General features: G+C 33.8%; 1 pseudogene; it reads left to right on the top strand.

Annotated features, from left to right (window-relative positions):
* Positions 1 to 1,527: 1,527 nt before the first annotated feature.
* On the top strand, positions 1,528 to 4,312 carry LOC131874944 (probable disease resistance protein At4g33300; annotated as a pseudogene).
* The last annotated feature ends 17,138 nt before the right edge of the window (positions 4,313 to 21,450 follow it).

Raw genomic sequence — 21,450 nt, 5'->3', positions numbered from 1 at the left:
TAGGGCTCATGCATGTCTTCACATAAATTTGATCATGGATGTCATCTTGAAAGCTTAAAAGTTTGAATACTTGACCTCTCCTTCATTGCCTTAATGATGCTTGATTGTTTGCTCGATTAGAATTGAATTGTTCTTGAGAAATTGTAATTGAGAGGTATTTCAAATGAGGGCATAAGGATTGTTTTTATACCTATCTTAATGAAATGTGTTGAAAATTACAAAAAAGATCGACATCAATTTTTGTTTCTCCATCAACATTTTCCAATGGTTAGAGGGTTTGTATTTGGACCTATTTGGATTGGACTATGATGCCTAATGCCCTAGTCCAATCCTTTTGGACTGGGCAAAGGTCAAGAAGTCAAAACATATAGTAAAAACCACATATTTAGCATTGGTTTGAGAAGAATCAGGTATATTTAGGGCATACAAGGTAGAAACACTAGTGACATCCAAGTGAGAATGAAATTTTATGAGGATACAATTATGATAGTACACACAAACACACACACAATTGTAAGGGGACTCTTATGAAGGGGACTTATGTGTTATCATTACTAGTTTCTTATATGTTAAATTGGTAATCACTATATGTCATTGTGTAAGTCATAAGTATTTCATTGAAACATTAATGTAAACTATGCAAGTGATATAAAGAAACACAATCATTTCTTGATACCTCAATTTGAATGCATTGATTTGCCCTTATCTCTTCAAGTGTTGAGATTCATTACACTTCTTTCATCATTGTTACAACTTATTTAAATACTTTATATTACAAGTCATTATGAATTAAGAAACATAGTTTCTATTTCTTATGATGAAACACTCATAATTTGTAATGAATTTATTATAAAAATATAAAATAATTTGAAATTATAACTTCCAATAAAATTAAAAAATAATCAAATATTAAACTTGTGAAAAAAGTCATGAACAAATGAATTCATTAGAATATATCTTCATGACAATAAAGAGGTCCATAAATTGAATTTTAAAGATTAATGAAGCTTTTAAAAGAATAAAATTAAATCAATAAAGACGTCCATGAACTGAAATTTTAAAAAATAAGGAAGATTATTAAAGAGTAAAGTTAATTAAGCTTTCTGAAAAAGTTCAAACAAATCTCTATGCTGGGAAAAAAGAAACTTCTCGTTGTATATCGACGAAACTGCTTAAGAATGAAGGAGTTCGGAGTTTGACTATCAAAATTCTTAGAATCATGTTCCACGCATCAAAACAATAATGTGTGCTTTCCCCGCAATGAAAGGGACTTTACATCGAAATCTAGAAATCGAAAGATCACGCTTTCTAGAAATCCATCGCTGGTACACAGGAAGTTGCCATCACTCTATATATACACCACAAGCTCGATTTCTGAATTATTCAATCAGAGAAACTATAAGCTTGCAATTCTGAAGACTTAGTGAAGTCAGTGAAATTTCAAAAGACTGGCCAACATTTCAGAAGGGTTGAAGTTGGCAGAGAGTTTGTGAAATCTATATAACTATTTCGTTTGAGCAATAGAAAATGGATATCTTCAATTGCAAGGCGGTGTGCTCTAGAACTGGAAAGGGAGAGGCAAACCAGTATTCTTTTCATAATACTTTGCCTGTGAAATCTATTTTTTATGTTGGGTTGGGGAAGTCAATAGGGGATTTGAAGGAGCTTTTGTTCCAGAGCGACGCCTCCATTGTTGGTGTTCATTGTAAGGGCGGTGGTGGAAAAACGAGTTTGGCATTGAATTTATGTGATGATCTCAATATCAAAGGTGACATTTTTAATCCATCATTTTTTTGATGATTTTCCTAGCTTAAGGATTTTGTTGTTCTTTTGCAGCTTACTAATAACACAATTGTTTTTGTGGACATAGGTTGTTTCAGAAATATAGTTTTCATCACTGTTTCACAATCCCCAAATCTGAAGGGAATTTTAGAGACAATATGGGAGAAGATCTTTAGGAGGAATGTACCTGAGTTTCAGAATGTGGAAGATGCACATATACAGCTTCAGCAGCGGCTTTTAAAGCAATCTAGGCCAACTCTGGTGGTGTTAGATGATGTTTGGTCCAGAGCTAATTTGGACAAATTACTATTTGAAGCTCCGGGGTGCAAAACCCTTGTCACAACTAGAAACGGTTCTATCGTCCCTAGAAACTCCTATACTCGGCTGTATCAATTGCCATTGTTGAACAAAGAGGATGCTCTCTCACTTTTCTGCTTGTCAGCATTTGGACAGACATCAATTCCAATTACGGCAGATGCAAATCTAGTAATAGAGGTATAGACTTTTCTTACCAAATGTGAATAAAACTAAAGCTTCTTATCAAATCAAATAAAAATAATATAAGTGAAAGGAAATTATGAGGTTATTTGACGTTTTGCTTTGGTATATTGTAATTATTGGGTGTTCTCATTGTTCTGGTACTTAAAGTACTTTGAAGTTGAAAAAGTACTTAATCCACAAAAGTAATAGCTCAAATTGTATAATACAATTTCGTTGCTTTTAGATCTTACTGGCCTTCCCTGAGCATTCATGAAAATATCGCTATTGTAAATGACAGGTGCAAGCCGAATGCAAGGGTTTACCTCTTGCTCTTAAAGTGGTTGGAAGTTCTTTGTACGGGGAACCTCATGTGGCCTGGGAGAATGCAAAGCAAAAACTTTCCCTGGGAGAATCAATATCCCCATATCACAGCGAAGGGCTTTTTAGACGCTTGGAGACCAGTATTGATTGCTTGGATGATGTTTCTAGAGAATGCTTTTTAGACTTGGGGTCATTTCCAGAGGGCAAGAAAATTTGTGCTGACTCACTGCTGGACATTTGGGTTTATGTTCGGAAGATGGAGTGGCAGGATGCCCATATTATGTTACCGGAACTTGCAAGAAGAAATCTCCTGAATCTAATAAGCAATCAAGGGTAAATGTCTTTCCTTGCATATAAATTTCCTGTTTTCATTTTTTAGAACATTGAGCTGACTTGGTTGTTGCCATTATCAGAATCCAATCAACAATCTCTTACGGATGTGCCTCTGAGCTATTCTTTTTACAGCATGATGTGATGCGAGACTTAGCCTTGTATATGGGATGCCAGGGCAGTATAGTCCACAGAAAGAGGATTACTCATGCCCAGGAAGGAGCATCGCCTACCAGGGGAATGGGAGTTGCTTAGAGATAGACAGTTCAATGCTCATATTGTCTCTATTCACACAGGTTGGATATTCCGCCCAAATACTTATTTAGTGGCAAAATATGAAGGCTATGTGAACAATTAACAAATATTAAGATTTATTGTGTTTTCAATTTTTTGGCCTACTTCCTCATATATGTGATTGAAGCAAAATTCCTTTGATATCAATTTTTTTCATTAGCAAGTAGTTTGCTTGCCGCTGAAAGATGTTCTAATTCAATTGCATATAGGATTTATCTGATGCAGGTTCTATGGCTGAAAATGACTGGTATGAGATGAATCTTCCGGAGACAGAGGCTCTAGTGTTATACTTTTCTGCAAGCGAATACTTTCTTCCTCCATTTCTGAAAACTATGAAAAAACTCAAAGTTTTAATATTATGTAATTTGAGCTCAGAGAAGGCCATAATAAAAGGTCTAGATGCCTTATCTTCACTCACTCAGCTCAGAAATGTTTCCTTGGAGAGGCTGGTTTTACCCACCATTCCCAAACAGAGCAAAGTTATGCAAAACTTGGACAAACTTTCTCTAAGCTTATGCGAAGGATTTGAAAAAATGCCCACATTCAACGAATCCAATCTGCATGAATTTAGCCTGGACCACTGCAGCGAGTTTGAGGAGTTGCCTCCTGCTCTTTGTCACATGCCCTGTGCTCATATATGGTCTGTTACCAACTGCCATCTGGTTGAGAAGCTGCCATATAATCTCGGAAATATGAGTTCTCTAAGGATGTTAAGATTATCAGCATTACCAGGCCTGAAAGAGCTTCCGACATCTATTGGAAAACTTGGGCAACTGGAATTTCTAGACATTTCACTGTGCGAGGGCTTGGAAAAACTTCCTGAGGAAATAGATGAGCTCAAGAAATTGAGAGACTTTGACATGAGAGAGTGTTATCATTTGAGGAGGTTGCCAGAAAGTGTTTGTGGATTAAGCTCCCTCAAACATGTTATCTGCAATGAGAATATTGGGGGAAAGTGGTTGCGAGCTAAAGCCTCTTCTATCCCTGATCTGAGAGTGGAAATTGTGGAAGCACAGTTCACTTTTCTGACCCTAACTTTTTAGTATATTGAGTTATTTGTAGTCTGTAACTAAGCCATACGATCATTATTATTTGTCTAGTTTATTAGGTGTTTCTAGTTGTTGGATTTTCATGTGCACATGGACAATTGATGGAGTCTAGTAGAGGGCTTTTTTGGAGAAGTACAATTCACTTTGGATTGGCTTGAAGATTGAAATTTTCCTGAATCTCTACTCCGTATAATATGGCTAAGTACCATATGGATTAAACACAAGTGTTTTATTCTATGATCGCTATATCTCCAGTGTAATTATTTTAAAGCAAAGAGCGAATCCGTGGAGTTTCCTGATAAAGCAAGTTTAGGTGAAACTTTTTGCAATCCAGAAGGCAATCCTCTGTATCTTAAATTTCATGCCGTTGCAAATTTTGCTACTAAATATTGACATTCACTCTTAAAGTTATATTTTAATTGATAAAAATATGCATTTTTTTTTTATACCTAACTAATTGAGATTAAACAAAGTCACTAAAATTAACTTCAAATGCAACCACGCTAGATTGATTGGACAGTGAAAATGACGTCTAGTAATAACAAGGATTGTACTATGTTCGTGGCTGACAGAACCGTTGCCATCATCTGCCTCAAGAACAGTAACTGTTATAGAATGAGTCAACTAGGGGAAAGGACCCAGTAGTCGTGCACCCTAACTTCACACTTCTCAAAATCCTACTTGGAAATTTCGAATCACTCCGATTTTTTTACAGCAGCTTACTTGGCAAGTCCCCTGCTTATAACTAAGGTTTCAGGGCCACATCATCAAATATGATACCACATCAGCATGCTTTTTGCCAAGGTGTCCAAAACAGCCCCAAAAAAAAGTGAGACCAATAGGCGTGCAAAAGAGACCCCAATAGTTGTGCAGCCGATGTGGCATCACTTGATTGGTTACTTTTTACAATATTAGTACATTTCTTAACAACTATTGGTACATTTCCTAACAACTGTTGGTACATTTCCTAACAAAAATTGATATTTTTTGTTTCAAACAATAGGTTTTATTTGTTCAATTTTTGGAACAAAAGGTATCAACAACCCTCACAACAATTGGAACATGCTCAACTACTGGGTCCTTTCCCCTAATTGCACACATGAAATTTCTGGTTTGGTGAGAAATGAAATTGTACAGATATTTTCATCGGTTATAGGTACAAATTTGGTTTTAAATAATTTTTTCGATTCACACACTTTTCTGGAGTCAGAATATTTACCAAAGTTTCAAACATTGTTCAACCATTTGTTGATAGCCTAAGTAGGGGAAGACTACCAATAGATAATATAGTTCCAATAACCATCACTTTATTGTCATATTGACCCCCCAAAAGATTTAAAAAAAAATTGTCAACATAAAAATACAGTAAATATTTATTTTAACACCAATACATGTTCACAAATGAATTAGTAGTTGACAACAAAAAAAACAACTATTGGTACATTTCCTATTTTAATACAAAACAACTTGCACAAATAATAAACATTTTTATTTTTTTTAAAAACTTAATGTTTACATTCGGCACTTTATGCTCGTGGCTAAAAAGTACAAATGTACTCCAATTACAATTACATATGAACAACTATTGGTGCATTACATTACATAAAAACAATCAACTTTAGCTTTCTTAGACACTCAAGTGTACATTCTTCCAAATATCACTTCATAGTTTCATGCATTAAATGGATCTACATTTGCAATAACCGGTGTAAGGCTCTTGAGTGACCAAGAATTTACATAAAATCAAATTTAAAAAAACCAAGTTTCATTCAAAGCATAGAAGAAAACTGGATACTTTGAAGCAATGGAGGATTGCATATTTAATATGACATGACCGGCTGTTTCCCACAAAAATTCAAATTTAAAAATAGCTAGCTACCACAATCGAATGCATTGCACATTCGAATTATATTATAAGACAAAACTTTTTGAGTCACTTTCATTACAATCCAATTCATTGCATATTCCCGAGCTCTGCAAATACCCTCTCCACATTCCTTATTCAAGGGCGCACATTCAGGTTGGTGCACACAGAATAACTAAATTCCCTTTGCAGTCAACGTTAAATGTTATAAATCTTTCAATTGAAATTATACTATTTTCAATAAACCAGCATTTCTTTCAATATAGTCACTGTAAATAATATTAACAACCATATTGGATGTCCAATGATGGTTTAGCTCCTTTGTAGCTGCATTATGTTTTGTTTATTGATGATTTATTTGTATGCAGTTTACAGTTTCATTTCAATGCTCGCTTATAATAGTGTGAACTTTACACTCCAATTTTTTTGCTTCATTATAGTGTGAACTTGACTCCACTTTCTTTGCTTCATTTTGCGATATAGATTTCATTTCAATGCTCTGTTACAGTTTAATAATGTTGAAATCCTCACAGAGAATGACAAAAAAAAAATGTTTATCTATCTGTTTTATTCGAAACCCCTTCATTATTTATCATTTCATTTTATGGGTGTGTTGTTAAATGGTGTCTCTCTATTTATAATGCCAAAATAATTATAGAGAATGCAAATAAAAATGATTATTGTTCATAATTATTCAAAACCCCTTCATTATTTATCATTACAATACTATGTATGCTTGATACTATTACTTATAGTGATTATATACTAGCTATAAGGTTGTTTTCCACGTCCGTGTGTGTGTGTGTGTTATAGTTGACATATAACAACCTTCTCACATACATGTTATGGGCCACTTGGCACAAATTACCGCCAACTACATTGCCCTAAAAACTTTGGGAAATGAAGATTTTTTGAGGCATTTTCATTGTTTTCTCTGTATTCAATTTGTTAATATACTCACTATAAATAATATTATCAGGCATCCACTATTGTTTCCAATAAATTTCTTATGAGAAATACAACAACATCATTTAATTATTAGTCATTTGAGAAATGAATCTACATCTTAATACTATATCAACAATATAGTTTTTAGTCACATCACAGTTACATCTTTCACTTCTGCATCTCGTGCTTCTAGTTTCTCTCCTTGTTATATAATGTTTCAAGTTTTGTACCTATGTGTATGTGTGTACACACAGACACGCGCACACACATACACAACACCATTTTATTTTGTTGAAATATGTTCAATGATGTAATTGTTCACTATCTAATAGAATATCAACAATATCCAATTTTCAAACACATCACAGTTACATACTTAACTCATGCATGGTTGTTTCGAGTTATGTGGCTATATGGTTATTGTCTATATTATCAGGCATACAGAAATAGTGACACAGTACCATTTTGTTTTGTTCAAAGATATTCAATGATGGATTTGTACTCATTGGTACCTACAAAAATTGATTTGTTTTTCATCATTTATCTCAATGGCATTGAGGGTTTCATTTCAATGATCTGTCTTTATATATATATATATATATATATAAGCACACATAGTTGCATTTTATCGTTGGTACCGTATCATTGTAGGTTCACTAAAGATAATGACACTAGATAGAAAGGGAAACAAATGAGTTAGACGTCGAATAGTTAGAGTCACTCATTGGGTGCACTTCCCTGATGAAGATAGTTTTATTCAAATTGAAGACCCAGTGACTCCTACTGTAGATGACCATTCACCTAACAATGCAACTGATGTGGAAACTATTGTTGTACATGACCATTCTACTGCAACTTGTAATCTTATTCTAGAAACACCACAAGAACAGGTGGCCTCAAAGGTTTCCAAACCAAAATGGAGCATATCTAACATGAAAGAAGCAATATCATGCATAGAAGACAAGCACATATCTCTTAGAGGCACATCAATCAAGTATGTTATCCCCATTGACTCTTTGAGGGCATGGCTGATGGGAGCCACAACCACGACTGTGAGGGATCCACACACCATTTTATCAACAAAGGAGGAGGATGAAGTTGTCCAATGGTGCAAAGATATGATTGAATTTGATCATTCTCTCCAAATCAGTCAACTTCAATCAACCACTGCCCAAATTACTGAGAATAGGCCTAATCCATTCAAAAATGGGATGCTAGGGAGGTCATGGTGGGCAAGTTTTAAACAAAGGCACCCTGATCTGATGATGAGAATAGCTAAAGGAGTGGACTCCAATAGGGCTATTATACTTTGACCTTGTATTGTTGCCTCTTTCTATGACAACTTGGAGGTAATTTACAACCTCAATCACTATGGTAGTAGTTGGATTTGGAATTGTGATGAGACTAGTGTGCAAGCTGGGAGAAATTGTGGAATGAGAGTGATAGACAAATTGAGCCAGAGGTGTGTACCGCACCTAATTTCGAAGAGTAGAGAGTGGATTACTATTTTGGCATGTGTGAGTGCATGTGGTTTCAACATTCTTAGATTTTATCTATTCAAATCTAAGAGGCATATCTGAAACTACATTGTAAACTACAAGCTAGAAGCATTTTCCAGCAATCCACGAACATGCATGGATGACAAAGGAGTTGTGCTTAAATTGGTTGGAACATTTTGTACGTTTAGTCCCTGGTGGAGTTTCACCCTCACATAGGGCCCTATTGATCTTTGACGGTCATGGCAGCCATGTAGCCTTCAAGACAATTGAAGAAGCAAGGCAGATAGGTATAGATTCGGCAACCCTTCCTGCTCATATAAGACACAAACTGCAGCCACTTGATGTTTTTGTATTCTCACCTTTCAAGAATTATTTCAAACAACATAGGAGTATATGGATGTCAAAGTACCCACAAATTGAAATTGGAAGGGAAGAGTTTACAACTCTTGCAAGAAAGGCTTTTGCCCAGGCATTGACATCAGCTAACATAATTAGTGGCTTCTGTAGGATAGGGATTTGGCCACTTAATTGATCTACATTCTAAAATGATATGAGGCCAAGTGAGACATTTGAGGTTGCAATTGATATACAACCAACTGTTGGAGCAAAACATGACGCCACTTCAAGGGATGAAGAATCAGAGTATATGGCAGTGAAATCTTTCTTGCGATTGGTTGGTTTTGATGAGGAAGACATTCAAGATTTTATAGAGCACTATAGTGGAGCATAAACAACAGTTGAGGGTACAAGTTTGATACCACATACTACCGAACTGGGTCTGCCCCCACAAACCAGCCAGCCAAATGAGGGTTTCAAAAGTACATCAATGAGCATGTTTTTTCCAACACAACCTGTCATACTAGACTGGACCCAAGAAGCAACCAACTGTGATGATGTAACCCTTTCCATGCCAAGTCTGTTAGAAATTGATCCAGTAGATGTGATACATTACTTCACCAATGTAGTCAACTAGGAGCAGCAAGATGGTGTTGATTGTGAAGACAAAATTTATATAAGTGAAGACGAGCCTGAGTTTGTGTCATGTACACAAGAGGATGGGAAGCAAGTGCTAAGGCAAATCACTAGATTCTTAAGACTTCCAGTGCAAAGAATGAATCAATCTTCACGTGGAGGTGGGAAAGGGGTGTTACGTCTGAGTATTTAGTCACAGATCTTGACATCTGATGAGTACATTCAAAGGGAAAAAGATAAAGAGTCTGAAAGGAAAAGAGATGAGGAATTGACAGAACGAAAGAAAGAATAGATGAGATAGAGGAAGGAACAACGTGAAGCAGAAGCGATAGAAAAGGAGGCTATGAGGGTGGGAAAACAGGCCAAAAAATGTAGGATTCCCAAGAGAAGTTCATTCAAAGACAAGAGAAGGCAAAGAAAGATGTAGACACAAAGCTTGAGAAGATGACGATGAAAGATGAAAAGGTAGCCAAGCATGCAAAGAGGATAAAAGATGTGGCCATAGTCGCAGAACCTCTACCCATCCGACACCCAATTCTCATAGAAATGATGAACCTCTTGTCCCCAGCCTTCACAGTTATTAATACTATGCAAGTTGGGACTGAACCTGGATCCTCAGACACCATGCAACTTACTTCAAGTGTCAACCAAGCATTGCTTTCTCAAATAATAAGTTTCTTACAAACCCTTCCCAGCCAAGAAAATACTACTGCTGGGCCAAACCCTAGTAGGCCACAATCTGTTGGGGTTAGATTTGTGACACCTCCTCCATTTAATACCCATATGGAAAATTGATCGAGTTTGTGATTAATTATATTTTGTGAGCCCTCCGAAGAGAAGATTTTGAGTTTCGATATAACTGTGATGTGATTATAGAATAACATACTGCTGGATATTTTGTAACGTTTTTAGAAATCCGTTATTTTCAGATATCTCAGATGAATATTCCAATGAATTGATGGTGTTGCTATAAATCTCATATGTTTTTTTTAAATTTTTTTGATGTGATATTTCTCATATATCAGTTGAACTAATCTCATTTATTTCTCACTATCAAAAGAGGCCACATAAGTGTTCAAATTGCTCACTATCAAAAAGGCCATATCAGTGGCATCTAATTATTCAGATCTCATTGATATGTCCTCTTTTGATAGTGAGAAATTTGAACACTTATAAGTGTTCAAATTGTAGTGATCATATATAAATTACAGTGTCTAATATGTCTACTATGTCATTGCATCGAAATGATAAAAGGAAATGTCCTATTTGCAAAAAGGCACTAGACAAAGAACTATTTACTAGTGCCTTAGAAGATATTTTGTTAGCTGCCAAGTTTTCCTTGTTGGTAGTATCTACCAAAATATATTTTAAGGTACTTTTAAACAATTCTTTGTCTTATTTGTTTTACAAATGGGGCATTTCCTTTTGATCAATAATATATATATATATATATATATATATATATATATATATATATATATATATAACATTAACACAACAACATAGGCATATAAATGATGAAACTGAAACAAGCTAAAGTTCCACAAAGAGATGATTGAAACATAAACAAATCAGAAATTGCATTGTCTAATAGATCATTGCCAAAGTAAAGTCCCACAAAGAGAAGATTGAAAGATAAACAATCCAAAAAATGCATTTTCTACTAGATTTTTTTCTAATGTGAACTAAGTGTGTTTCTTGTAGCCAGATGAACTAAGTGAGGAATTTAAACAAATTGAAACATAAACAATTCAGAAATTGAAACATAAACAATTCAGAAATTGAAACATAAACAAATCACAAACTGAAACATAAACAAATCACAAATTGAATTGTCTACTAGATCATTGCCAAAGTAGTCATATTGACTTTACCTGAGAGGAAGGCTCGTTGTCTTCGACATAGTGACTCCTTATCGTGTTTGTAATTGCCTGCCATAACAATCACAACAAAATGCAAAACAACTAAAGTGTGTTAAGAAAGGTGCATTTAATAAGAAATGCATAACTACCTAAGATATCTACATAAATTAATATAAAATGTAAGCATTAAAGGCATAATCTCCAAAGAATTGAAGTGTGTTAATAAACACATTTACATTGATATGATGACCTTCCACAAGTATGGTTCTTCCCTCGATGCTCTAGCGCGCTTGCAAAAAATAGTAATAATCGAGGGTAGCGTAATGTTGTCACAACAAATCATCCATACATTATTGAATGCAAAACAACTTTTTGAATGTCTTTAACATTTGACAACATGCATGCAATCCTTACATGCATTCATACATACATATTCAAATGCATAAGTACATACATATACATATCCACCTACATACATATGCACATGTACATAGAATTGCACATATACATACATATGCATATGCATATGTATAACATACATACATATTGCAAACAAATAGTTACATAAGGAATGTGCAAAAGGAATTTGTAGAACTCAGAAATATGCAATGAATTGGATTGTAATGAAAGTGACATGGAAAATTTTGTCTTATAATATAATTCGAATGTGCAATGCATTTGATTATGGTAGCTAGCTATTTTCAAATTTGAATTTTTGAGGGAAACAGTCAGTCATGTCATATTAAATATGTAGTCCTCCATTGCTGCAAATTGTTCAGTTTTCTTCTATGGTTTGCATTGTTCACACTATAATGAGTCAAGTTCACAGTATATATATGTATGTTGAAACAATATAATGAGTCAAATTCACACTATAATGAAAAATAATGTGGATTCAAGTTGACACTATAAGCCCTCAAGTCCACACTATAATGAAGCAAAGAAACTTGAATCAAGTTCACACTATAATGAGTCAAGTTCACACTATAATGAAGCAAATAATTTGGAATCAAGTTCACATTATAAACCCTCAAGTTCACACTATAATGAAGCAAAGAAAGTGGAATCAAGTTTACACTATAATGATTAAAAAGCAAATCCATTTTTGCATGTACCAATGAGTACAAATCCATCATTGAAAACCTTTGAACAAAAAAAAAATGCAATTGTGTGTGTCTACTCACACACACACACACACGTGTGTGTGTGGACAATAACCATACATGCACATTAAACTACAAGAGACCATTGAAATGAAACTGTAAATCGCATACAAAGAAATCATCAATATACAAAGCATAATGCAACCACGAAGGAGCATAAACCATCATTGGACATCCAATATGGTTGTTAATAGTATTTACAGTGACTATATTGAAAGAAATGTTGGTAATCTAAAAATAGTATAATTTAAATTGAAAGATTTATAACATTTAACATTGACTGTGGAAGGAATTTAGTTATTGAGTGTGTACCAATCTGAATGAGCTCCCTTAAATAAGGAATATGTTGTTGATTATAACAAGTTCTATGGCTATATGGTGATTGTCCATATACATTTACACATTTATATAGACAATAACCATATAGCCACAAAACACAAAATAGCCATCATTATAGAACATATTATGCTATTGTGTGTGTTTCTTCATATATATATATATATATATATATATATATATATATATATATATATATATATATATATATATATATATATATATATATATATATATATATATATATATATATATATATATATATATATATATATATATATATATATATATATATACACATGTATAGATATATGTATATGTGTGTATAGATGTATGTGTATACATAGATATGGACAATAACCATATAGGCATAGAACTTGAAACTGTATATAACAAGGAGACAAACTAAAAGCATGAAATGCAGGAGTAAAATATGTAACTTTAATGTGATTGAAAGTTGGATATTGCTGATATTCTATTAGATACTGAACAATTCCATCATTGAATATCTTTCAACAAAATAAAAATGATATAGTGTGTGCCTATATAAATATATAGAGAGAGATAGATCATTGAAATGAAACTCTCAATGCCATTGAGATAAATGAAGAAAAAATAAATTAATTTGCGTAGGTACCAATGAGTACAAATCCATCATTGAACATCTTTGACAAAATAAAATGGTCTTATATATATATATATATATATATATATATATATATATATATATATATATATATATATATATATATATATATATATATATATATATATATATATATATATATATATATATTTATATTTATATATATATATATTTATATATATATATATTTATATATATACTCACACACATATATATACATGTATATATATGTTTGTGTATATATATGTGAACCATTACCATATAGGTACAAAACTTGAGACATTATATATCAAGGAGAGAAACTAAAAATAGATATTGTATTAGATATTTTAGAAATTGTATTAAGATGCAGATTCATTTGTCAAAGGACTAATAATTGAATGATGTTGATGTATTTTTCATATGAAATTTATTGGAAGTAATATAGTATATGCTTGATATTATTATTTAGGGTGAGTATATTAACAAATTGAAGGCAGAGAAAACAATGAAAATGCCTCAAAAAATCTTCATTTCCCAAAGTTTTTAGGGCAATGTAGTTGGCGGTAATTCATGCCAAGTGGCCCATAACGTGTATGTGAGAAGATTGTTATATGTCCACAATAACACACACACACACACACACACACACACACATATGAGTATATATATGAGGACAACAACCTTATAGCTAGTATTAGGCATACACATTATTTTAATGATAAATAATGAAGGGGTTTCAAATAATTATGAACAATAATCAATTTTTTTTGCATTCTTTGTAATTATTTTGGCATTATAAATAGAGAGACACCATTTAATAGTGGACCCATAAAATGAAATGATAAATAATGAAGGGGTTTCGAATAAAACAAATAGATAATCATTTTTTTTTGCCATTCTCTTTGAGGATTTCAACGTTATTATATTGTAAGGATTTTAGCATTATTATACTATAAGGAAGGATTTCAACATAATCTAACAGCCCACCCAGAAAATAAAATGATAATTAATAAAGGGGTTTTGACTAATTATCAACAATAATGAATTTTTTTTACACTCTTTGTAATTATTTTGGCATTATCAATAGAGAGAAACCATTTAACAACACACCCATAAAAGGAAATGATAAATAATGAAGGGGTTTCGAATAATTATGAACATTAATAATTTTTTTTTGCATTCTCTATAATTATATTGGTATGATAAACTGAAAGACACAATTTAATAGCGCACCCATAAAATGAAATCATAAATAATGAAAGGATTTCAAATAAATATGAACAATAATCAACTTTTTTTGCATTCTCTGTAATTATTTTGGCATTATCAACAAAGAGAAACCATTTAACAATGTACTCATAAAAGGAAATGATAAATAATGAAGGGGTTTCAAATATTTATGAGCAATAATCAATTTTTTTGCATTCTCTATAATTATATTGCCATTATAAACAGAGAGACACAATTTAACAGCACACCCATAAAATGAAATAATAAATAATGAAAAGTTTTCAAAAAAATATGAAGAATAATCAACTTTTTTGCATTCTCTATAATTATTTTGGCATTATCAATAGATAAACCATTTAACAGTTCACCCATAAAAAGAAATGATAAATAATGAAGGGTTGTTGAAGAAAAGGAAGAGAGAATCATTTTTTTGCCCTTCTCTATGATGATTATGGCATTATTAAACTGTAACAGAGCATTGAAATGAAACCCTTACCCGCATACAAAGAAATCATCAATAGACAAAGCATAATGCAACTATAAAGGACGTAAATCATCATTGGACATCCAAAAAGAATGAAGGAAGAGCCACGATGGTTACCTTGTGCTGAAGTGAGCTGTTGCAGGGTTGAAGGAGCCGTAGAGCATCAACGAAAGGCAGAGAGAGCACGACGAGAGAAAGGGAAAAAATGTGCGAAATTCCACATTTTCCCTTAATTTTTAGCAAAACATAGTTAGCGGCAACTAGTGCCACGTGGGACCATTTTTGGTCTGCGAGAAGGTGGAAATGTGTGGTCAATAATTTATTCGACCACCCATTTAAAACATTATTATATGCAAACTTGGTTTTTAAAAAATCAAAACTTGTTATAAAAAGGTTTTTTTTAATCTTAAAAATGTGATAATTATATTGTGTATTAGGCATTTAAATTACAGGTATTGCTCTTTTAGTGTGTAGGTATTGGCGCAAAAGAGGTCAAGTATCGGTCATCACTTCGAAATGACCACTTTTTGACCTTCTGACGCATAACAACATGCAAAGATCATATCATTACTACCAGAAGCTAGATCAATAGCTTTAACCAGTTAAGTCACATACGCAGATGCCCAAAAAAAATTGAAATCCGATGTACCGTTTAAGATCTGTAGGTGCGTGAAGTTAGCTATGACGGCTACTGGTGCTCTTCCCCTAGCCAAAACAAGAAACTAAATGTCAACCGCAAAAAAATATAATAAAATAAAATGCCAAAAAATTCTCTACAACTTTAAAAAAATGACAAATAGGATTAAAAAAAATTAAAAATCAAAAATTAAATAATAATAATAAAGAACATAACAATATAATTCAAAAAATAAGAAAGTTTATTTTTAAAAATAAAAAATAAATAATTTTATATAAAATAGAAAGGTTTTAGACAATCTTGAAGGGCATATATATTAAAGTTTTTTTAAAGTAAAAATAAACATATATTCAAAATTAAATTACTCAAAAAAAATTATAAAAATATTAGGCAAGAAGGGATTAACTTTGTGAAGGAATTAAGTTGTATCTAATGACAAGGCCCCATGATTTCCTTACCTTATTTGGGCTAGAAGCCATTGTTCAATTTTTTTAGGAGTAATTTGTGGAGTTGGTTGCCCCATGCATTGACTTATTTGTCAACAATAATTTTAATATTAATTTTTCACATAAAATTTGGAGGGAAAATCTGGTGGTAAATGAAGGAAGGAAATTCTGGTTGTAAAGAAAACAGGGAAAAAAATTATGAAGACACTTGACATTTTCTTTCAATAAGTAGTTGCTATTTATTTTAAGTCCCCCTTTTTTTCCACCACTTGTTTTCATTTCCTAAACAATAGCTACTCCACAAAAATATGAAAAGATTCTATATTATCTTTTTCCCATCATTTTAATTTTCCATGGGAACATTGTAACTGCTTAAGCAATAGCATGGGAACATGAGGTAGGAATTCAAATGAGGATGGGGGTGGAGAGAGAGAAGACGATGCATATGGCGATGGTGTTGAACTGGTCCTTCCTTTTTCTTTGCATGTCTAGTGTTGAAAATCTCTCTCTCTCTCATGGGTTTTCGTGGTTGTGGGTAGTTTCCACCGAGATTTTTGCTATGTTTCATGAGGGCTTTGGTTCTCCTATTTTAAAGTTCTCCAGTCTATTGAATTGCATATTATTTTCTTTCTCTACCTTTGTTGCCATGCTTGTGTGTGGGGCATCTCTCTTTTCTTCAACTCTTCCCCTTATTGAGGTGAAGGGATACCTTGTTGCAACTATTGACGAATGGAGATTTGCGATAGTGGAAGGGGGTTTGATGCCCTTTCTTCTTGACTAGCTGGGATGTTATGTTCTAGAAGGGGAGTTCAGATACTTTCTTTTGGGTTGTAATGATCTGCATTTGGGTGCTAAGGTGGTTTGAGGGGAGAATAAGGCAATCTGTGGCTTTGATTACATGATTAGTGAACTGCTTCCCTGACAAAGGTTATTGTGGGGTTTGAGATCTTAGCCTCTAATTTTTCTATGATGTACTTTGTGGTCTTGAGGGTTTAGGTGATCCTCGTTGTGTCTAATGCTTCCTACTTTGTCCAGGATGCCCTCCCTCTGGAATCTTTGGTTATCTATGTATGTGCCTCTATTTTGTTTGGTGTTGAGGTATTGTTGTTTGGTGTAGGAGCCCCCTTGGGCACTTTTGCCTTTTCTTGTTTCAGTCTCAGGTAGAGACTAAGGTTTGGGGTTTTGATGACTCCTTCCTCTATGTTTCTTCTCCTCTCCTTTCCCTTGGAGCCGGTGTTGGCCTATATTAGGTTTGAAATTCTACAAGGGCCTATTTGGTTGTTCCAATTTGGGGATTGGTTTTTTTGACCTTTCCCTTCACTTCTTTGTGGCATGGTGTTTATGTTGAAGGTTACTCAACTTTATTCCCTATATGTAACTTTATGTATCCTATAGAGGTGGATGGAAATTTTTTTGGTGTGGTATTCAGTTTTGGTAGTCTTGGAGTTCTTAGTTGTTCCAGCTAGAGGGTAAAAGCACAAAACCGTGTCACATTTTAGGCCAACTTATCTACACAAATGAATTTAAGTAATTCTAACTAAAAATTAATTTTAGTCAAACATATGGTCTATAAAGATTCATCATAGCTATCTTATATTTGGGCCACAAATTTTCCAATTGGAATTGTCTACTAAATGTATATTTTATACTACTTTGGGTCTAATTACTCAAAATTTGTTTTTTTGAAAAACTCGATGTTTCAACAATTCCCACTCTTATAAATAACATTTTTTTTTTAAATGTAAAAATACCCCTTTATAGATCTATAAGTGAATTTTCCAAAATATATATCTTTTAATATTTTAATTAATTTTATATTTTATATTTTATATTTATTGAAAGTAGCTCATCCACACTAAAATATAAGGTTGATTATCTTATAAAGGAAAAATACTAAAATTTATTTATAATTTTTGAGTAAAATAAATGCACTAAAGAAAAGAGTTTGTTTCAAGATGATATAATTCTTTTCTAATTTGGATAAATAATTAAGAAAAAAGGTGACGCAAAATGGAAAGAGTTATATTTTAGGACACAACTTTTCAAATTTATTGAAAAATATATATACATAAAAAATAGTTAAAAATATATTTTGCACTAAAGTTTCAAGTTATCAATGTACACAAATAAAGGTAAAATTTACTATGAGTAAGTGCACCAATATGGTGTGCAAAAAGCGGGGTATAAGTGGACACTTTTTTTCTAAAATCAGGTAAACCTGAACTTGGAGGAGAAAGTTGAGAGTCATCCACTCAAGATATGAAGATACTCAAAGAACAAAGATTGTAGTACTCTGAATCTAGTTTCCAAACTACTATTTTTTTCAAAATTGGATAAGATTAAGAGGGTAAAATCCTTCGTGCATGAAAAATAGATCTTATTTTTTTCTGAAAAAACATAACATAGTGTTTGACGTGCGCATCAAAAGAGTCATAGTTAGATGTAGTATTTTGACAAATCCTTTGTTAGAAAGATAGTTAAGAGTGAGCACTAGAAGTTGTGAATTTTTTTGTAATTTTTTTTTTAGTATTTTGTTTTATGATTTTTCGAATCAAGCACATCCTGAAAATTAGGTACCCATTCGTCCGCGAACCATAACTTGCACCAAAAGAATCAAAAACACAATTTTTTTTTTTAAATTGTAAAGAATCAAGTGCACTACAATAATATATGAAGTTTTTATAATTTGGATAAGTAGATCAAAAATTATTAAAAAAATGGTACACATATCTCTGAGAACTATGGAGACACTAGTAAAAGAAATTCAAGAATAATATGTTAATGTTGTTCAAATTTGAAAAAAAAAATACTTAGAAAGCTCAGAAGATGAGTGAAAATATGGTGGCAATTTTAGAAATATCCAGTTGATGAAGTGTAAACCTGATGATGATAAAGTCAAGAAACCAAGTTGATAAGATAAAACACATCAAAAAGGAGGGAAATGGAGGGAAATCAAACTTCCAACCCACAACTTTGTCATCGAAGCCTATTCAGAAGCCTAAATAAACTAAAGCGCATATGGGGTTTTAACAAACAAAACCGCATATGAAGTATTTTGAATATGAAGCACGTAAGGGGTTCAAATTAATAAAGTTGGATTAGTAATATGGACTTATATGCAATTCATTTAGCATTTCATTAGATTTTTTAATAGGATATGGCATTTCTCTTTGTCTTTTATCTTTCCTATACTTTAAGTTATATTTTATGTATATATTGTTAGGATGTTTGAGAGTGGTTTCACGTCTCTAGGAGTCATAATGCAGATTCTAGATTTTAGGAGATCCTATAATTTTTTAGACTTAGTCAAATTTTAGTAATCAGTAGGCTTGTATCATCATTCACTTGCTATCTCTCTATCTCATGCTATTTGTCTCCCTAAGCTCTAGACCTATCTATTTTCCTATCTCTCTCATCCTCTCTTCAACTCTCTCCACCTCACTCTCTCTTCTCTCCCCAAGCTTTAGATATTATAATTTCTCAAACATAATCAAATTTGATTAATCACTAAGTTGTTATTATCTACATTATCTACCTACATTTTTTCACCCCCCCTTAAAATATTTATCTAAATACCTAGATAGATAGAGAGAGAGAGAGGGATATAAACAGGTTAGATAGATAGAAGTGGAGGTGATATTTAGAGAGAGAGTATGAATGGGAGAATGTACAGAGTTAGGGGAGTTAAAAGTAGTGAGGAATGAAAAGAGTGGTAGGTAGAGAGAAGGAGAAGGATTTTTAAGATTGTGAGACAAAGAAAAATAGATAGGGAAGGAAGGAGGGACGACTGAGAAAAACAAAATTAGAGAGCCCTACCTCCCTCTCTCTCACTTGAGATCTCTCTCTCCCCCTCTCCCTCCCTCAACCCCTCCCTTCCTCCATCTCTCTCACTTCAACTCTCTCTCAACCCCTCCCTTCCTCCCTCCCTTTCTCTCACATGGGATCTCTCTATCTCTAGTCTCTTCTTCTCTTTCCATCAACCTCTCTCTCTCAACCCTTCCCTTCCTCCACCCGTCTCTCTCACCTGGGCTCTTTCTCTAGTCTCATACTCATTTTCCATCCCTTCCTCCCTCTCACTTAGCCTCTCTCTCTCTCTCTCTCTCTCTCTCTCTCTCTCTCTCTCTTATGTCTCTCTCTCTCTCTTAGATTAGGCATGGGAGGGAGATAGAAGAGAGAGGATGGAGGGAGAGAGGGAAAAGAGAGGGTGAGAGGGAGAGATACTTGAGAGAGAAAGAGAAAGGGAATAGGAGAGAAATAAAGAGTGTTAGAGGGAAAGAGAGAGAGAGAGAGAGACTTAAGAGAGAAAGAGAAAGGGAGAGAGGGAGAGAGGGAAATAATGTGAAAGAGAGACAATTGAGAGAGGGGGAGGGAAATAATGGGAAGAAGAGAGGGAGAGGGAAGAGAGAGGATGGGGGAGGGAGAGTGGGAAAGATGAAGAGCATATGAAAGAGAGAGGAGGGGAGAGAGAACTAGTAGAGGGGGAAATAATGGGAAGGAGAGAGGGAAGGGTGGCAGAGGGAGAGAGGGAAAGAGGGAAAGAGGGAAAATAGGAAGAGAGAGGGAGAGAGAGAGACCTGAGAGAGAGAGAGAGACCTGAGAGAGAGAGAGAGAGAGAGAGAGAGAGAGAGAGAGAGAGAGAGAGTGGGAGAGAGGAGTGAGAGTGGGAGAGAGAGTGAGAGAGGAAGGGGAGGGAGAGAGGGAGAGAGGGGAGATAGAGAGGGATGGGGAGGGAGGGAGAGAAGGAAATAATGGAGAGAATGGAAAGAATGGGATAGAGACACCTAACAGAGAGGGAGAGAGATAGAGAAAAAGAAAGGGAGGGATAGGGAGAGATGGAGAGAGAGATAGAGAGAAGCAGATAATTAGAGAGAGAGACACCTAAGAGTTAGAGGGGAAGAGATAGAGACCATATGGTGTCCTAAGGGATCATATGGTGTGCTACGACCCCTCGGGACACCATATGACCCCTTTGGACACCATATGGTGTCGTTATGGGTCATATTATGTCTTAAGGGGTCATATGGTGTTCTATGATCCCTTAGGACATCATATGACCCCTTAGGTATCATTAAGAGTCATATGGTGTCCTATGACCCCTTAGGACACCATATGGTGTCGTTATGTG

The sequence above is a fragment of the Cryptomeria japonica genome, chromosome 4 (assembly GCF_030272615.1).
Source record: "Cryptomeria japonica chromosome 4, Sugi_1.0, whole genome shotgun sequence".
In the NCBI taxonomy this organism is placed as follows: Eukaryota; Viridiplantae; Streptophyta; class Pinopsida; order Cupressales; family Cupressaceae; genus Cryptomeria; species Cryptomeria japonica.
The sequence above is the reverse complement of the archived record's forward strand: the minus strand, read 5'-3'. Positions and strand labels throughout refer to the sequence as shown.